Consider the following 21488-nt stretch of genomic DNA (forward strand, 5'->3'; position numbering starts at 1 on the left):
ATATATGAGTTTCAAAAAAATGAAGAAACGAAGCAACAGGTGACTAGATCAGGAGGGGAAGAAAGAAATCAAGAGGGCAAAATCACCAAAGGTCGCCGATAATCGTCGTCAGGAAGTGCTAGAGGTCGTTGTGGCGATCCGCGTGCACGGGCGGCTGACAATAGTTTCAATTGACATAACCAAGCTAATTAATAACTGGGTGCTGTGAAGCACATGAAGACCACTGAAATACATTTCAGGTTAAACAGTACTCAGACCCAGCACAAAATTAAAGCTGTATATGTAATAAATTATAGATCCACAAAAGCAAATTTAGTATGAAGCAGAGGCGCGACAGGTAAGTCATCAAATACAGGACCAGGTCACCTTCACGGATATAGTAGCAGCCTTGAGCTTTATCTGTCTCCTGGCACATCCATTTAGCTTAGCTCCAAACTTGATTTGTCGAGTTTCGGTTCCATATGTCCCATGTTCCACCACATCGCTACCAACAATGAAATCCAAAACCATCGTAGTTCTGAATGGGACAGCAACCACGAACCTTTTTAGAGCCCCCGGCCGAGCAACCAGACCACTAAAAAGCTGGATCTCTTCATCAACGACATCAACAAAGGAACTTAGAGACAAACATAAACCACTGTGTACTACTTGTGATATAACAACTTCTATCGTGGCCTCCATCGCGTACCCAACAACTGCCATAGTCATGTCAACCGATAACCCGTTGTTTGCCCGGTTCCCATGGTATATAAGGAGGTTCTGAGCATACTAATGCCCCATCGACCAGTTCCAGATCGTCGTCCTCACGCTCCCCCGTCTTAACCCTCATGTCGAACTCTATCAGAACGTCAGAAGTAACCCATCTTGATGCCTCTCTTTGGGCCGGTCATCTGAATGATGGAGCCGTGCCGCACGACGACGGGACTATCCCTGCTGTAATTCACAATGTAGTTGAGCATGCCGTCTATCTCGTCCCGCGCCGCGATGTATCCGTAGAGCTGTATCATATCCAGCCGCCATTGTTGCTGATAGCCGCAGGACTCTTGGACAGCAGCACCGAGAAAAACTGGAACATGAATTGCGCACGGCTGTACATATCTGGGTGCTTGGAGAACCGCATTGGCTCTGACTGGGTCTCGTTACGGTCGGTAAGATCGCCACGAAGAAGTTTTCCTGTAGACCCTTGTTCTTGTATATGGCACCATCACGGTGGCTGCTATTTGATTCTGTAGCGTCCTCATATATACATCATCCGCTGTCCCCAGATCGTATTCTGTATCGTCGTCGCTATCCTCAGATTTGGTACTGCCACAGGCGATTGGAATAAACCTGCAGGGTTTGTAAAGACGATCCAGATCTGGAATGGCCCCTGGTGTTAACGGCATCGGCATGAGTGGAGCTTGATCTCGTCGTACAAGCGCTCGCGCTGTAGGCCACCGGCACAGGCGAGGCAGATGGCAGCCAACTAAATCGACAGTGCTCCTAAGAGGAATTGCATATTCACCGACTCTTTTTTAGCGAGATTGGAAGTGGCCGGCGGCGTCTATTTGATGACCAAGCAAATAGAGCGTATCAGCAAATAGATGGGATACGTACCTGAATTTCCTGCAATTATTTTTGTATCGATTCTTTAGGGATTCACGTGTCTGCCGTGTATCCCAAGCTACGGGATGTTGGTCTGTAGGCTGTAGGTCAACGACGCTGTAAATAAGTCACAAAAAAAGAAGAAGAATGACGCTGTAAACAAACAGTCCTATCAAAGGATATCAGGGAGCGTGAGCGAGTGGCCTTATAATTGGGCCCAATAGATTAGGCCAAACGAACCTCATATATTTTTTTAAACACCGCAAAACTATCTCATAAAATAAGTATAAATCAGTTGTCTACCAATCAATAAAACAAAACGCATATCAATGCCAGTATAAATGTGGCGCCACCCACTTATGAACAATACTAACTCTGAACAAGCCACACACACGGCCTTGATATATAGCGCCTCGCCTTCCGGTGAATATGTATTAGTGTCAGCATACCCAAACAAACAAACAAATAAGAGGATGAGACAGAATAATAAGAAAAGAAAATAAAATAAAACACACACGAGGCGTGGGAATTTGAGACACCAGGAAAGAGGCATACGCTGACCTTATGCCACCGACTGCGACTTTGCATCCAATGGTTTAACAGCGTCCTGGCCGCCGGCAGGTCTCTCAGGATCACAACCGGCCAGACCGAGCCTATTTTCAGAGACCATGGGGTTGAGAATGCTTATCCAGTCGGCGCCATACGGCCGGCACTGTAGAGTGTGGACACTGCAGTTGCGACTTTGCGTCGGCGCTCGGCGAGTGGCAGCAGGCAGCCAGCGCAGGCATTCTCTCTGCTGCTCCAACTAGGGCAGGTCCGGTGTGTGGTGGGCTTCGAATCGGGGTCAGGTGCGTTTTCGCGTACGTATGGGTCACAACTCTCACGGGCGAATAAGAAAATTTATCGAAATGTGCACACCTCTTGGAATCATGGTGGTCGAGTGCGGGGTAATCGCAGAGTTTGACTGATGTTTGGAGTTGGATTTCTGGTTCGGACACCCGAACATCGACGACCCTAGTGTCCACGGTTCTTGTCTGTCATTTTCGATTTTTCGATACACTAGAGCTTTGCTCAAACTGCTTCATGATTGAAACTGCTGCGATTTCTGAATTGGCAGCAGAACATCCTGTTATTTATAAGTACTACTATTCATTCATTTGTTCTACCCATTACCCCTACGATTCCTACCAAGTTCCATCTGTCTTGCTGCTAACAATAACGATGTGGGATAGAGTCTGTTTAGGCCTGATTTAAATCTAGGGTGTAAAGTTTTGGGGTGTCACTTGGGGGTGTCGCATGGAATGTTCGGATACTAACAAAAAAATAAATTACAGAATCCGTCAGTAATCCGCGAGATGAATTTATTAAGCCTAATTAATCCGTCATTAGCGCATGTGTTACTGTAGCACCACATTGTGAAATCATGGCCTAATTAGGCTCAAAAGATTCGTCTCGTAAACTATACAATTAGTTATTTTTTAGTTTATATTTAATACTTCATGCGTATATCCAAACATTCGATGGAATAGGAAGTAAACTTTAAGGGAAGGACCTAGACAAGGCCTTACTTGCGTGGCATATATAAGCAACTTCTTAGGCAGGCAGCTTTTACGGGCATGGGAATCTCTTGTCTCAAACTCTCAAAAACAACACATTCAGAACAGAACAAAAGGTATCAGAAACAGTGCGCACAGCTGGTAACGCCCAATTTTGCCGAGAATCACAAATTGTCACAAGAACCACAAAGACCCATCATCTGAAAAGATGACCCATCTTGCAACATTCATATATCAATACCGTATGCAAACAAGATGCACACAATTGGTAAATATCTGATAAGAAACTTCAGGGTGCAGAGGATTGTCTCAAATAACTAAATGAGGCAACAGGCTAACTTCTCTAACAAACATATTATGTGAACGACAAGATGACATTGAGATGCACATTATATGACCTGTTAGGATCTGGGTACTAGTAGTGAAAACTAACAGCCTGTTCGTTTCGACTGAATTGGCTTATAAGCCATGACTGAAAGTACTGCTGGCTGGTTTGGTGTGAGAGAAAAACACTGTTCAAGCCGTGGATTATAAGCCAGATACGAGCGAATAAGCCAAAACGAACAGGCTGCAACACAAGAGGAAATACAAAACAAATATTCCCAATGATATAAACTGTCCCCAATGACAAGGAAACTACCATGAACTCCATGAAATGGTTCAGACAACTTCAACAGGGATAAGTTGCTATATAAACTGATACAACAGTAAGATACAAATTGCAATCAGTGATAAAATCAACAGCATGACTTCCCAAGACAGATAGTCCAAGCTGATGCTTTGCCGATGTATCTTTTCGTAGCAGCCATAATTGTACTCTGGTTGAACAAATGATTTCTTTGTTTACTTGTTGGTGTAGGGTTCAGGCTCAATTTTCCAGCAGAGATATGCCACTAGTTTTGCATCAAGAGTTGGAAGCGAAGGTGCACTTTGTTTGAACTATAACCCTGTAATCTGGTGTCCCCAGAAACTTGTTTTCAATAAAGCAGGGCCAAAGTTGCCTTTGGTCTAAGATAACCAGCCGAGTGTAAATTTAGCAGAGTGCCTCAAATTAACTTGCACGTGGTTGACTGCACCATAACAAGCAGTTTTTTTTTTGGTTCCCACCTCCTAAAATTTAGTCGCTATCACATCGATGTTGGACACTAATTTGGAGTACTAAATATATACTAATAAAAAACTAATTGTACAGATTGAGACTAATTTGCGAGACGAATATATTAAGCCTAATTAATACATGATTTGACAATATGGTGCTACAATAAACATATGCTAATGATGGATTAATTAGTCTTAATAGATTCGTCTCACGAATTAGTCACGACTTCTGCAATTAGTTTTATAATTAGCTCATGTTTAGTCCCGGCAGATTAGCCTCCAAACATTCAATGTGACAAAGACTAAACTTTAATCTCTGAATCCAAAGATCCTAAATTTAGCTCAGCCTCTCCATGCAAGTACAGTTCTAAACCAATTCACCCAAAACAAAGCAAGTGACAAATACAAGCAATACGAGAGAACAATGGAGTGGGTGCTTGGGCTATAGAAGGCAAGCAGGGCACATGAGCGAGTGGGTTTATAGTTGGGCCCAATAGAATTGGCACAAAAAAATTTGATACTCTCAGCACTATAGAGTACTAAGAGCCTCCTCTTTTTTATCACTAAATATCCCTCGATAGACGGTCCATATTTTTTCTAGCAAAACTATCTCATATCTCATACAATAAGCATAAATCAGTTGCCTACCGATCCATAAAACCCATACCAGTCCCAGTATAAATATGGAGGCACACACTGCCTTGATAGCGCCTCTCCCTTTAGTGAATATATAGTGTTAGCATAAACTAATAAGAGCAAGCGACAGAACTGGAAAACAAGAAGAAAAAACAAGAGGCTTCGGAATTTGAGACACCGGGAAAGAGGCATATGCTGTTCTTGTCCGCTCCGGATCACAGTCGGCCTTAAAAGAGGCAAATTTCAGAGACCAGGAGTGAGAAGTTATCCAGTCGGCGCCATACAGCCGGCGGCCAATCCGGCCAACTGCAGCATGGCCACTGCAGTGCAGAGTGTGGACACTGTTAGATAATACCGTTTTCTTGTGAACACACAGCGAGGGAGGGCGATGTCGAAAAGACTATCTGTTGTGGTACTGTAGCCGCAGCAGGAGCAGGCGCCGAAAGGCTCACCTGCCTCACTGTAGCCACGGCAGGGACAGGCGTAGAAGTCAGTCCTGCTGTGTTATCTAGTCACTGTTGCAGCAGGGTAGCTGTAATAAGACTAGATGAGTAGAGTTGTATATATAGTTTACCACTGCAACTCAACAAAGAGAGTTCAGATTTGCCATCTCCTAAACAGGGCTCCGGCCAACGCTGGTGTCTCTGGCTGTGTGTGTATGCTCTGTTCTCCCTCTTCTTCTACCTCTAACCATAGTGTGTGGTCAGATAACGCTTGTTCGTGGTCGACATGGCTAGTGAGTGCTCGGCAACACTAGCGGGTGCTCGGCAAGACTGGTGAGTAGTCGAATCACCTGAGGCGGTGATCCTGTGGGCTAACAGTGGTATCAGAGCCGCATAAGCACCGTCGCCGGACTAACCCCTTGCGATGACGAACGGCTCGGAGATGGGTGACAGCAGTGGAACTGCTGTGGCTGCCCAACCACGATAAGAGGTCGATATTCGCACGGTGCGGGAGGTCAGCGGCACCAGTTGGCCGATGCTGACTCGCACCAACTATGGAGAGTGGTCGGTGACCATGAAGGTCAAGCTCAGAGCCCGACGGCTCTGGAATGCTGTTGATGTCGACACGGAATTTTGTCCTGTGCCGAGGACACACGAGCAAGCCAGAAGGGTCCGCTCGATGGAGCTGGAGATCCGCCTAGCTTCAGCGCAGGGGTGGTCAATCCTGCGCACTCCTCTCGAGACGTGCCAGTCAATTTGATCCTGCAATTGACAAGGAGAGAAATTTTATCAGTAATTTAGGGCGGAATATGCCGGTGTTGCCAGACAGTCCCGAATGTGCGGCTCTGAGAGCCGATATGAAAGGAGATCGACTAAATAGTCGATTCTAGCATATTCATAAGAATAAATCCGTTAAAACTCGTGGGGTTGTGTAAGAAGAATTGGTTATCGTTCAGAATGAATATCATTCTTTAGACAAATATTGGTCAATAGCAATAAGATATTAACAATAATTAGTTTATACTGAGCCAATGACTGCAAGTAACCGAACCCCTTTATAAAAGAAACAGTTCATCATCATTCAACCATTTAAAAGAGAAAAATCTAATGAACATATTATATCTCATCTATTGCTATGACCAGTGGGGCATGAGGCAGAATCATGCAGGCCGTAGAAACAACAATAGACTCGACGACTCTAACTTATTATCATTATCGGTGGGGCATGAGGCAGAATTATGCAGACCGTAATACAATAATAACATCATGGGGCTAACACATTTTTCAACCCATCGCTACTTCAACGGTCTCGTAACGTGAACTGTTCATGAAAGCACTCGATATCGGCTAAAACAACCGATTCAGGCATAGCGCACAGTTAACATCATGTCCTCTCAGAAATAGATCTACCAAATAACGATCCCCACTCCACGGTGCTAACAGTGGGGTGTGAAGTAGAATCACACAGGCCGTGATAACGGGCCATGGAACGGTTTTCGCTAGCCAACAGATCTACTTAAGATCAAACACGTCTTAACCACACACTATGCATGATTAAGATTGATATAAAACAGCCGATAAAACATAACTCATCGTTTAAAGTGCAGATTAGATTAGTTTAGATTAACAAACGATGGGTTAAAAAAGATATAAGGCCGATCTAGATCAATCCAAATCAGGCGAAGTGATATTGCTGTAATTAAATAAATAATGGAAGCAATAAGCAATATCGGTAACTTAATGAACATATCCGAAGGAACGGCACCCTTAGATAGAGCCGATAACTTGACCTTAATCTAGTTCGAGCAGTAGAGGTCGATCGGATCGATGCAACCGTACTTGAACTAGACAAGAGTCGATAACTAACTTATACCAGAGTCGCAGTGGAGGTCGACCGGATCGATACAACCGTACGAACAGAGGTATAAGCTATGATGGTACTTACAGACAAGCAGTGGAGGTCGACCGGATCGATGTAGTCGTACTTGCTGAAGAACTCACCGAGATCTACTCTACTCCTACTCCTAAGGGTGGCCGGAGCCGAAAAAAGTAAATAACTTGTATTGAATTAATTGTGTGTCTTTTTACAATAGCCGGGGTTTGATCTTTATACCCGGAGCCTAAAAACGAATCCTACTCGAGTACGACTCAGTACAATCTTTGGTACGAAGAAAACATTCCTATTTTAAGATAACTTAGACTCTAATCTTTCCCCTTTTTTAGAGTCTAATATGTATCTTCTTGATGCCAATCATATCTTATCATCGCTATCTGCTGACGTCATTTAAAGAGAATCGATCCTAGTGTCACATCCGAACCGGCAGATATCAATCGTTATAAGATCGACTCCTTGATTGACATAATCTTGGAAGCCTGCGAGTTCCCGCGCTTTTCTTCTAAATTTTGGTGTAAACACATGCCCCCTAATTTTGGGGTAAAATGATTTTATCCCAAAATTCCAGTTCATTGGTTTACCACGCCGTAACTGTTCTATCCCGAGATATACGCATGACTCCTGACTTTCCGGCCCGAGCTTTATATAACATCATAACAGTATCTTTTCCTATCCACTTGGCATGTTTGCTTTCTCCTTCTTTCTCGAGCCAACTTTAACAGTCGACGCCATCATCGCCAAGGTCCCAAACCCTAGCAAACCATTTGTTCCAACAAGTCGTCATCTAAGCGATCCTCGCCAGATTCAAACCAATTTTTCAGCTGTAATGGCGACCATCGACCACATCCCTGAGGTATGTTTCCTAGTCTCCACTCTCAATTATCGGCCGCTACCTTGTATTTCTTTTCTTCTCAAACTTATTTTGCCCGATTTCTTAGGAAATGAGGAATGAAATCTTGATTCCATCAGTTGTTGCCCCCAATATCTATTTTCTTAGGCCTATGGGAGATCCCAATCCATCTGATTTCATCCGCCAAGGAACCAACCAAATCCCCTTCAAACAATCTGCAGTGGATTTATCCTCTTGGAATACAAAAACTCTCTTCAGAAATTGGCCAAAGATGCCTAAGGGATGGAGAAATTGGTTTCGTAGGGTGTATGAGAAAAAGGGTGGAGATTGGGAGCTTTATGATCTGAACCAATGCCTGACCCACTCATTGTCTGGGATGGAGAGGAATGATTCAATCCTGATTTCTGCATCTTATTTCTGGTCCAATGCCCTGAATGCCTTTGTATTCGGACATGGTCCAATGACCATCACTCTAGCTGATGTTTACATGTTGACCAACCTTAGAATTACTAGATCAATGCAGCCTTATGAGTACTTGAGTGCTGGCTCCAAGAAGTTAGCCAAGATAGCAGATTGTACGGGATGGGCCGGTTATATTCTGAACAACGTTGAAGATGGATCAGCTATCAGTGAAAGGGAATATGTGGCCTTTCAGAACATGTGGCTAGAGAGATTCATTTTTTATGGGTCATCTTGTGGTCCAACCTACAATCATAAGCTCATGGCAGAGCACCTAGCATTAGGCAAGGATATCCCTCTCGGAAAGTATCTGCTAGGAGCTGCTTATCATCCGATGTACTAGGTGGCTACCCAATTACTGAAGAATGAACAAGTGCATACTGTCAGTGGTCCTTGGTGGTTAATACAACTGTGGCTTAACCTGTATATGCACAAGTTTGTGTGGCCTGATCTCAAAAGTCTGAGTTTCTCTTCTTCTAATTTTGATGAGGAATATAGAGGTGAAGAAGGAAGAACTTGGCAATGCATGAGCTATGGTGAGGCTGCATCGGCCATAGCAATTGATTTTGATATTGGCCATCTCTTGAAGAAGTTCTATAGAGGGTTTGGTGTAGACATCCTGACTTGGCTACCGTATGATGATGAGAATGATGAGCTGGCCTTCCCATTCAAGTTTTGATTTGAGTCAGGTTGTTCGAACAATGTGGCGGCTGCAATCTTCAATTCTTTTGGCAAGCCCTGTGTTCTTCCAGCCAAGTTTCGTCATGGCCGTGGCAAAATGGCTACAAGCTCTTTCATTCCAAGAAACCTCCCGACATATGAATTTTGCAACACATCCTTTGTAGCTCGTTAGTTTGGTTTTGGCCAATTTCCTCCTCAACTATTCTTCAAGAACATACTGAAGCCACGAGAAGATATCAGTAAAGTACTGGAAGCCAGAAGAGTTTTTTAGCCGGGATCAGATCTTCCTTCCCTCTGTTTGCATGATTGGATTAGAGTCAGCCTCTCTTCTACTCTCTTCAACTCCTGGTGGCAAGAATGGCGTTCCCATATTTTCTATGGATCGGTCCACCCTTTGTGTATATCCCTGGATGGAGAATTTGCTTCTAACGGAAAGGAAATTTCCTATTTCTTTTTCAAGAAAAATGTTTGATGAATCCCTCTGCCAACCGTCCTAATCGACCTTTTTAGGATGTTGAATTTGATCCTCCGAGCTTGGATAGGAAGGGGTGTCCTGTAGATTACCAGCCACCGTTCCCAGTTTCAAGAATAGGATCAGCTGCGTCTTCACTAAAAAAATTGATGAAAACTCAGGCTGCCTCTACTATCATGACGTATCAATGTTCAAAGCGCAAGGCAGCTCAAGGGACAACCCAGAAAACTACTACTGGGAAGAGACTACGCAGAATGAGGCCATCAACTGCTCAGGTAAACAATTGATCTTCTTCTCAAAATGATATCCCATTGCTGATTTCGTTCCTTCATAGTTATCGAGCATTGTGTCCCAACCTACCCTGGGTGCGGAACTGCTATCCCAGGCGTTTGACTCAGCATCAACTGAACTTCCATTGGCTGATCCACGAAAGGAGCCGATTTCGGTTGAAATAACCGATACTTCCACAACAGCAGAAAATGTGAGTTTTATCTTTAATGCTCATTGGGGTATTTTCTTTAACTTCCTCCATTCAGTCTTTTACCCTTCATCTGACTTCTTACTGCGCCAGATACTTCTTGAGGAGACACTTGTGCAAGATCGGAAGCCTAACAGTCCACTCAACGATCCTATCGACATTGAAGGTGATCTTGTTGCCGTCGACACTCAGACAGTTGATTCCCCAGTTCAGCAAACAACTGATGGTAAGGGAGTTATTTGCTCAATTTATCTCTCCGCAGCAAACATGAACTGAAAATCTTTCGATGCTTGCAGATGTCGATGTTGAGATTTCCAAGCCGATTCAACCAGATATTACTGGTGTATCGTTAGCTGTTCCTCCCTTTCAGATATAAGCTACCATAGAAAAGGTACCATATCTCATTTTACTTGTTCATTCTGTTGTAAACGATCCAACTCTCCTAATCAAGATTTCCTCGCACATGTAGGCACCCAACTTTCTAGCTCTGAGCTATTCTTTCAACCTTGGGGACTATATTGATGAGGATGAGGTCAGCTCATCAGCCACTTCCTCTAAGGAAGCTTTGTCAGAAGAGACTAGAAATCAGCTAAGAGATATACTGCCAATGTTTGAGAAGAATATAGCCAATTTGGTCCAAGATACTGACTTAACGTAGAGAGTTTTCCTGGCCATTAAGGGTAATCCATCCCCAGTTCTCTCTAGAGTCTTGTCATCTTTGTCTATTTTTGAAGATCAGACCTTGAAGGTGAAGAAGACTCGGAGGAATTTGTCCAATCATGAAACCTTGCTGGCCAAGGGGAATTCCAATAGGCAAGAGGCTAAAGAGCTGACACAGCTGATTGATAAGTTGAAGAACTCCTCCCTCAGGCCTGATCCAGAGTTGTCTCAACTGGAAATCAAGCGTGCAGAGCTTGAGAAGGAGCTGGAAAACGTGAAGGCTGCCATTAGTCATCGCAAGTCCACTCTGGTCCAAATACCTGATGCCATCAAACAGAAGAAACAGGAATTGCTGGCCAAAGTCAGAGAGGGCAAAGCCATCCGAGGTAGCCTTGAGAATATCCCTAGAATAGCCAAAGAAGATATGCAACAAATTGCAGAGGCTGATACTTCCTAGCTAGAAGTACTGAAAACCATCTAGGATGTTCTAGACTTATAATCTGTATGTTGACATGTATCTTGTATGGAATCAGTGACAACCATATTTTCATTGTTTCTTTGTATTTTTGTTTTGGCTAAAGAGCCGATTTGAAAGAAGCCAATTCCGTCCTCCCAATCTTAATCCAATTGAGTCTGAAAAACACGGCTTTTATTAAGAGAACCCTTCGATTTTCTACCCTCAGTTGCCCAATGCCGTATTCTCATCGGCATTAGTGAAGTGGCATTTCACCTTCTATTAATTGCGGTTGCCTTTTACGCGTCCCGAGGCGTCCGCCTCCTCGCTTCATGTCTTCAAATACCAGCCAAGGGCTTTGGCCTCGAACACATCTCCATTCGCAACTGTTCCTTCACTCTCCTCCTCCTACCGAAACCCTATAGCAGTTTTCTTTCTTTCTTTCGTAGATCCAATCATCCTTCATAGCTGGCGAGGACACCCGAGGCAAGTGCGCGGTGGAGGAGATCCCAGAGGAGAACATGCCGATGAACCAGCATCTCCGACGCATGAGGTGAGATTGACATTTCTTGTTTATGATGACGAACTATTCTGACTCGTGTGTAGGTTTGTTGTGAATGACAGTCTTTGTCCCCTTCCTAGGGCCGATGAGCCCTCTGATGCGGCATCTTCTATGCCCTCCTCATCGTCGGATTCCTTCGACTCGTACAACGGTGACGATGCCCGATGCTTCCTTCGATAGTGGAGGGCGACCTAGAACCGCTATTCCGAGGCGACCCGGGAAAATGGACAGCTAGAGATCCGTCTCGGGGTCTCTCAAACGGCCCTTCATGCCGCCGAAGAGGAGGCCAATGCTGTTCAGGCACGGCTGGCCGAATTCGATGCCATGGTGGCGGGTAAGATGAATTCCAGGAACGCTTTTACTCCGATTTCCATTGTCTTTATTTTGATAGTCTTTTTGTTCCTATGTTTGCCAGCCCTGACGGTGTAGTTGGAATCTCTCCAACTGGTGGCAAACGTGGCCGCGGACGCCGTCAATGCTCGGGGTTCTCTCATTGATGCTCGTCTCCAAGATATCCTGGCCCGCGCTCGGGAGATCACCCTCCAAGATATCCCGGCCATCACAACGCGTCAGTGACGCTAACCACGGCGCAGGTCTAGACTGGGTATGACCTCCACGCCATGGAGGTTGGCTTCTCGATTGGCGATGGCCCTAAGGGACATGAGGACCTTCTCAAAGAATTTGTCGTTGCTGCAGAGGCAGTTGTGGACATCACATCCGCTCAGGATGTGGTGAACAAGGTCTTCAATTAGTTTGTACTTAGGGTAATCCGATGAACAAAGACTCCTGCTCTTTCATGAATGTGTCTCAGTGCAATGCTCTTGTGTATGACTATTTTTGTTTTTATTCTTTGCTCTGGAGGCGATACATATCGTATCGGCTTTCATGTCTTTTAAGTTTCTTCATTTTTTGAACTAGAGGCGATACCTTTTTGGTACCGGCTATTAGAGCCGACAACCAAACGAATCGGCTATCAAATGTTGATCAAATGCTTAGGATAACATCCCTTTAAATATTTTGTCATAGAACTTTTCATGCCAAAGGTTAAACGATTGATCAACTCAGGTCAAGCATACCATTAAGCGAAACATAATGCCCTTTAATAGATCCATTACTTATGATTCGACTTAGCGTTCACATATGTCGGCCTAAACCCATACTCAGAACTAATGCTTATTTTCCTTTATTCCAATGGCCTACGTGAAGCCGTGACTATTCACTAAAACAAACTCTTAGAGCCGATCGCTTGCATCGGCCGTTGGCTTTCATTGCTGATCTTAATGAAACATCATTCCCATAACTTGCCAGAAAAGCACTTGAAGTCTCCTAGTTCCCAAAAGACTGGATCGGCTGTTGTAATATTCACAGATTCATCAGCGCAAACCACCTTGACATCATCTCCAAGCCACTGAATCAAACACTAATGCATGGTCGATGGTACACAACAATTCTCATGAATCCAATCACGACCAAGGAGCAAACTATACGATCCTTTTCCATCGATGACAAAGAATGTGGTGAGCAGTCTTACTCCTGATTGTTAGTTCGACGTTTATTGCCCCCCGGGTCTTAGATGCATTACCTCCAAAATCCTTAAGCATCATGTCAGTCTCCATCAGATCTTCTGGTCCTTTGCCAAGTTTACGAAAAATAGTGTAAGGCATAAGATTAACAGAAGCACCACCGTCCACCAACATCTTGTTCATCGGCTTCCTATCAACAAAACCTTTCATATATAAAGCATTTAAGTGCAGATGTTTGACTGGTTTATTAAATATTGCTTGTTGTACAACCGTCAACTTGGCAACTATGTCTTCATACTCTGATTCATCAAAATCCGAATACACTTCTTGATTTGCCAAAGCTCTAAATTCTGATGGCAACAGAAAAGTCATTTGGATACTAGCCGATGGTTGCTTTCTATCGGTTGTTTGCTTAGTACGCCACACTTGAGGTTTATCGGGTGCCTGAGCCAGTTCCAACTCTTTATTCCTTAAGCGTTGCACCCTTCTCTTATGGCTTCTTGTTAAACCTCCTAGACACCATTGGCCTTCCTGCCAAACATATTTTCTTTCGTTGCCTTCTTCTCCATAATCAGCCCAGTCTTGGTCAACAACTCGTTTTCCAAGCCGATCATGAACACTTTTATTTTTTAAGCACCGATCCATATTATTATGATGATATGCATCTTGAGTATGGATAGACTGGTGGTTGGTCTAAGATTGCCTAAACTCCCAATATTAATTGCTGCATTCTGAACAGTCATGTCTGGTAGACAATTTCAAACCTTCATTCCAGCAATGTCTGAAGAAATGACAATTCCAATGTGATTCGGCTTGTTTCCTTTCGTACCTTTCTTTTTCCAGTTGACGCTGGTATTCTTGATCTTTTAACCAACGCTGATAATCCTTTTCTTTCTACCGCTGCCACTTATTTAACAGAATCTGAGATGTAACTCATGGCTTTGTTGCCCCATCTTTAGATGTTTCCCCTGCTCATATCGGCTCTTTTGCTTAGCGCGACATCTTCTAATCTCTCTGTATTCGTCAGCCGATATTTGCGTCTTAGGATTGACTGTTCTAGCTTCTCTTGATTTGGTTGATGTTAGGACCTTAGTTTTTCCTTTTTTTCAGTCTAGCATCAACCATGTTTTGTCTCCTAGGAAAGGATTATCATCAACTTTCATTTTCTGAGGCGTATCAAATTTGAGCTTCCCTTGATGAATAGCCCTCTATATATGCTGCCTAGCGTTATGGAGCTTGCAAAACTTCTGATTCTTCAACTAATCAGGGGGCAACATAACATGACTATCGGGCAACTTGATCTGCCCCTTCTCAAGCAAGACATCAAAGAGCTTGTTTGATTTGGTGACATCAAAGTCATAGCTCTCCTCGACTCCTCTTCCCTAAGGATTTGGCACCATTACTGTTTTCTTGCCCCAATTCCATTTAGCCGCAGCAACCTCTTCCTCTTTATTTTCATAGCCATCATTGACTGAGTATGGATTATAAGCTTCGGCTACTGTGGTGCTCTTCTAAAATTGGGTATCTCTGCGCATACTCTGGAATTGGCTATTAAGTGCTACCACTCGTTGAGCCAATTGACCCAAGTTGTCAAATTCTTGTCCCAGTAGCTTTTCTTTCCACATTGACAGCATTCCTTGAACAACTAAAGCAGCTAGTTGATCATCAGTCAAGTTTAATGAGAAGCACAAGTTCCTAGTCTCTTAGAACCTCTGAAGTAACTCAGTTCTTGATTCATTAGACTTTTGCCTCATGGTTGTCAGATCGGTAGTCTTCTTTTATCCAGTCCTAGTGTAAAAATATGTATGAAACTTCTTCTCCAGGTCAGCCCAATTGATAATGGAATTGACTGGCAATGATGAAAACCAAGTGAAGGCTGGCTCTGATAGGGACAAAGAGAAGAAACAAACTCGATGGGCATCTTCAACATATGCTTCACCCATCTGTGTAAGATATCGACTGATATGTTCTATCGTGTTTGTACTGTCTTGGCTAGTGAACTTAGCGAACTCTGGGAGCCTGTAATTTGTGGGAAGAGCGACCAAATCATACCATTATGGATATGGGCGTTTGTACGAGAAGGTCAGCCCTTTTGGCTTTAGACCGAACTGATTCTTCATCATCTCGGTCACCCTCAGCAGCAACTCATCAGCATTTGAATTTGAATTTCTTTGTACCTGCTGACCCATCTGTGGATTGAAATCCCGTGTGCCTTGGTACCCTAGATTCAGAATAATGTGAAGGGTGTTATAATCTGCGCCATAGTGATACCCTTGTGGAATCTCTATCTACTGGGTCCTTTGCTGGTTTGCTGCTTGAAGTCTCTGATTATAGACATAAAGATCTAAATCTCTACGGATCCTTTGAATTGAGGGTGCTATTTTTTGAGCCGATGACGGTATGTGGCCTGTTGTGCCAAAATTGATCACCTGGTTTTGACCTTGCCCCGCCGGCTATTGCACATGCTGTACTGATGGTCTAGGATTATACTGTATTTGATTCGTAGCAGTACCTTGAACTTGTTCAGATGAACCCTGAACTACTTGGACATCACTATTACTAGCTGGTGCTGCTTCTTGATGGCTAGTACCAACTTGATTAGTCCCTTGGTCGACAGATCTAGAATGTTGTAATAAGCCAGCCCAACTTGACCAACTGGAAACCCATGAATCGCTTCCTTCATGGCGTTGTGGAATGTGTCTAAGAAAGCATCATTATGGCTTGACATGGCATCACGAACATATTTGTCTACAACTTCCGTAAAGAAACGCCTATCCTCAGCTTCAGTTGTATCTGTCTGCCCGTATAAAAGAACTCTTGGTAGTGGAAATTTCTGAACAATTGTGTTATTACGTGTTTTGGTGTATGACAACAAATGCTTGTTCTGAAACTCTTCTGTAGCTTTGTTGATGACACCTTTATCTCCATCAGGTATATCTTCATAATGTATCATAAGGATGTCGTTGTTGTTGTGAACCGCCATGATGATTGTGGGGTCCCATCGAGTGTGCCAGAAACGTGTGTCGACATGGAATTTTCGTCCCATGCCGAGGGCACATGAGCAAGCCAGAAGGGTCCGCTCGATGGAGCTGGAGATCCGCCTAGCTTCAGCGTAGGGATGGTCAATCCTGCGCGCTCCTCCCGAGACGTGTTAGTCAATTTGACCCTGCAATTGACAAGGAGAGAAAGTTTATCAGTAATTTAGGGCAGAACATGCCGGTGTTGCCAGACAGTCCCGAATGTGTGGCTCTAAGAGCCGATATGAAAGGAGATCGACTAAATAGTCGATTCCAGCATATTCATAAGAATAAATCGGTTAAAGCTCATGGGGTTGTGTAAGAAGAATCGATTATCATTCAGGATGAATATCATTTTTTAGACAAATATTGGTCAATGACAATAAGATATTAACAATAATTAGCTTATACTGAGCCAATGACTACAAGTAACCGAACCCCTTTATAAAAGAAATAGTTCATCATCATTCAACCATTTAATAGAGATAAATCTAATGAACATATTAGATCTCATCTATCGCTATGACCAGTGGGGCATGAGGCAGAATCATGCAGGCCGTAGAAACAACAATAGACTTGACGACCCTAACTTATTACCAATATCAGTGGGGCATGAGGCAGAATCATGTAAGCTGTAATACAATAATAAGATCATGGGGCTAACACATTTTTTAACCCATCGCTACTTCAACTGTCTCGTGACGTGAACTGTTCATGAAAGCACTCGATATCGGCTAAACCAGTTGATTCAGACATAGCGCACAGTTAAGATCATGCCCTCTTAGAAACAGATCTACCAAATAACGATCCCCACTCCACGGTGCTAACAGTGGGGTGTGAGGCAGAATCACATAGGCCATGATAACGGGCCATGGAACGGTTTTCGCTATCCAACAGATCTACTTAAGATCAAACATGTCTTAACCGCACGCTATGCACGATTAAGATTGATATAAAACAGCTGATAAAACATAACTCATCGTTTAAAGTACATATTAGATCAGTTTAGATTAACAAACGATAGGTTAAAAAGGATATAAGGCCGATCTAGATCAATCTCAATCGGGCAAAGTGATATTGCTGTAATTAAATAAATAATAGAAGCAATAAGCAATATCGGTAACTTAATAAATCTATCCAAAGGAACGCCGCCCTTAGATAGAGCCGATAACTTGACCTTAATCTAGTTCGAGCAGTGGAGATCGACCGGATCGATGCAGCCATACTTGAACTAGACAAGAGTCGATAACTAACTTATCCTAGAGTCATAGTGGAGGTCGACCGAATCGATGCAGCCGTACGAACAGAGGTATAAGTCATGACGGTACTTACAGACAAGCAGTGGAGGTTGACCGGATCGATGCAGCCGGACTTGCTAAAGAACTCACCGAGATCTACTCTACTCCTACTCCTAAGGGTGGCCGGAGCCGAAAAAAGTAAATAACTTGTATTGGATTGATTGTGTGTCTTTTTACAATAGTCGGGGTTTGATATTTATACCCGAAGCCTAAAAATAAATCCTACTCGAGTACGACTCAGTACAATCTTTGGTACGAAGAAAACATTCCTATTTTAAGATAACTTGGACTCTAATCTTTCCCCTTTTGTAGAGTCCGATATGTATCTTCTCGATGCCAATCATATCTTATCATCGCTATCTGCTAACGTCATTTAAAGAGAATCGATCCCAGTGTCACATCTGAACCGGCAGATGTCAATCGTTACATGATCGACTCCTTGATTGGCACAATCTTGGAAGCCTGTGAGTTCCCACGCTCTTCTCCCAAATTTTGGTGTAAACAGTTGACAAGGGCACCGAAAATAAGGAAGATGACATGTCAGCATTAGAGGCTATCCTGGCTATTGTACTAGCAGAGTACAGGGAGCCGTTGGGGCAAAAAGCTCTGCTAAGGAGGCATGTGACGCTATTGCGGCGTTGCATGTCGATTCCGATCGCGCAAAGAAGGCGATGACCCAGCTTCTGAAGCAGGAGTATGCCAACCTCAAGTTCAAGAATGGTGAAACGGTGGAGGATTTCTCCCTCCACCTGTAGATGCTCATCAGCAAGCTGAAGAGCCACGACATCACCATCGACGAAGAGGAGGCAGTCTCCAAGTACCTCCACTCCGTGCCGACAAAGTACATCCAGATCGCTCTCTCCATAGAGATGATGCGGGACTTGTCCACCCTCACCATTGAGGATATGACAGGCCATCTATGAGCGGTGGACGAGTGCCTAGAGCAGGCGACAGCAACGAAGGACAGTGGCAAACTGCTGCTGACAGAGGAGTGGGCTGCTCGGAGGAACTCTGGGGTAGCCTCCTCCAGCCGTGGTGGCGATGGCAAGCGCCGCAGTAAGGCTTCTTCAGAGAAGAAGAAGCAGGTCGACCCCAACGCCTGCCAGCGCTGTGGCAAGATGGGCCATTAGGCACAGGAATGCCCAAATCGCAAGCAGAAAAAGAAGGCTGAGGCTCATCTGGCGCAAGCTGATGATGAGGATGAGGCCACTATCCTAATGGTGAGTTTTGTGCACTGCATGACGTCAAGGCCGAGGAGAAGGGAGAGGTGACGATGGTGGAAGGACCTAGGAAGGCCCTAAAGGCTGTTAACCTTGATGAACTACGCTCCCAAGTCCACCTCGGACCTGTGGGCGATGACCTAGAGCAGCGATGGTATCTGAACTCTGGTGCCAGCTACCACATGACGGGCTCCAAGGTAGCCTTCTCCGAGCTCGACGATGATGTTACCGGTACGGTGAAGTTTGGTGACGGCTCAAGGGTGACAATCCAAGGGCGCGACACCATCATCTTTAGGTGCAGAACGGGGAGCACCGCATGTTAACGGGTGTATATTACATCCTACAGTTGCGTTCAAGCATCATCAGCATTGGTCATCTTGATGAGCGCGGTAGCAAGGTTCTGATCAAGGACGGAGTCCTCAGGATCAGGGACCAGGAACAACGACTTCTCGCTAAGGTAAAGAGGTCCCAGAACTAGTTGTATCTGCTCGACCTGAAGGTAGAGCAACCGGTGTGCCTGGAGGCAAGGCACACCGAGGAACCGTGGCTGTGGCATGCCTGGTTTGGACATCTCAGCTTCGACGCGCTTGGTTGGCTAGAGAAGATGGTCCGAGGGAGACCCCACATCGAGCACGGAGGTGAGCTATGTGACAACTGCCTGGCCAGGAAGTAGAGGAGGCTGCCCTTCCCAAAGGTGGCCAAGTATCGCGTGAAGGACGCTCTCAAGCTCATCCATTGCGACCTCTGCGGGCCGATCATGCCAGCCACAAACGGTGGTTGGCGGTACTTCCTCCTACTCATGGATGATTGCAGTCGCTACATGTGGCTACAACTCCTGATGAGCAAGGACGAAGCGGCGGCGGCGATCAAGAAGTTCAAGATGCGCGTGGACGCCGAGAGCGGCAAGAAGCTCCGCGTGCTGAGAACTGGTCGCGGCAGCGAATTCACTTCGGTGGAGTTCGATGTGTACTGCGCGGATCAGGGTGTGGTGCGACACCACACCGCGCCGTATTCGCCACAATAGAATGGCGTGGTGGAGTGACGGAACCAAACGATGGTCGGCATGGCTCGATCCATGATGAAGGCCAAAGGCATGCCGACAAGGTTCTAGGGTGAGGCGGTGACCACGATGGTGTTCATCCTCCATCACGCTCCGACCAAGGCCCTGACGGGCAAGACGCCATTCGAAGCTTGGTATGGGAGCAAGCCGAGCGTGTCCTTCCTCCGGACATTCGACTGCATCGGCCACGTCAGGAAGACAAAGCCGATCCTCACCAAGCTGGAGGACAGGAGCACACCGATGGTGTTCTTGGGCTACGTGGAGGGTACTAAGGCGTACCGGCTCTATGACCCACACAAAGACAAGGTGCTTATCTCGCGCGACGTCAGTGCTGAGGAACCACCCACATTCACATTGGCCGAGCGCGACGAAAACTGGCGATGGGCGATGCTGGAGGAGATGAAGGCGATCGAGGAAAATGAGACATGGCGGCTCGTCGATCCACCTCTAGGATGTCGTCCGATCAGCCTGAAGTGGGTGTACAAGGTCAAGCGGGACGAGCTCGACACCATTATCAAGCACAAGGCGCACCTCGTCGCCCGAGGCTTTGTTCAGCGCGAGGGCATCGACTTCGAGGAAGTCTTTGCGCTAGTAGTGCGCATGGAGTCTGTTCATTTGCTACTAGCCTTGGTAGCAGCAAAAGACTGGCACGTCCATCACTTGGATGTTAAATCGGCCTTCGTCAATGGTGAGCTAGCGGAGACGGTCTTCGTCAGGCAACCTCTAGGTTTCGCCGTCAAGGGAGCGGAGCATAGGGTGCTCTGACTGCGCATGGCGCTCTACAAGCTATCGTAGACCCCACGAGCATGGAACGCCAAGCTTGACGCCACGCTGGGTGAGCTTGGGTTCTAGCAGTGCGTAACCAAGCACGCACTCTACACGTGGTGACGGGGGAAGGAGGAGCTCATCGTCGACGTGTATGTGGACGACTTGATCGTCACCGGCGTGCGTGCGGAGGACATCAACAGCTTCAAGCGCGAGATGACGGCTCGTTTTCGAATGAGCGATCTCGACGTACTCTCCTACTACCTCGGCATCGAGGTGAGACAGGGGAAAGAGGAACTCACGCTCGGTCAGAGCGCGTATGCCTCGAAGCTGTTGGAGTGGAGTGGCATGGCTGAGTGCAAGCCATGCGTGACTCCGGTAGAGGAGCGGCTGAAGCTGACGAAGGCCAGTACCGCGGCGAAGGTGGATGCAACACTCTATCGGAGCATCATCGGCGGTCTGTGCTACCTAGTCCACACGAGGCCGGACATTGCGTTCGCCGTGGGCTACGTCATTTGCTTCATGGACGATCCTTGATAGGATCACTAGGCTGCAGTGAAGCGGCTACTGCGCTACGTCAAGGGGACGGTGGATCAAGAGATCTTCTTTTCTAAGACCAGCGGGAGTATGCTGCAGCTCACTGTGTTCAGCGATGCAGACATGGCGGGGGATGTCAACGGACGACGGAGCACCTCTGGCATGCTCGTATTCCTCGGGTCGGCTCCAATTTCATGGTTGTCGCTGAAACAGAAAGTGGTGGCGCTGTCTACATGAGAGG

At 45.5% G+C, this 21488-nt stretch overlaps 1 pseudogene; it reads right to left on the minus strand.

Moving 5' to 3' along the window:
• Positions 1-345: 345 nt before the first annotated feature.
• Positions 346-1385, minus strand: LOC136548258 (uncharacterized; annotated as a pseudogene).
• Positions 1386-21488: the final 20103 nt, after the last annotated feature.

This window comes from Miscanthus floridulus, chromosome 4 (genome assembly GCF_019320115.1).
Source record: "Miscanthus floridulus cultivar M001 chromosome 4, ASM1932011v1, whole genome shotgun sequence".
NCBI classification, from domain to species: domain Eukaryota; kingdom Viridiplantae; phylum Streptophyta; class Magnoliopsida; order Poales; family Poaceae; genus Miscanthus; species Miscanthus floridulus.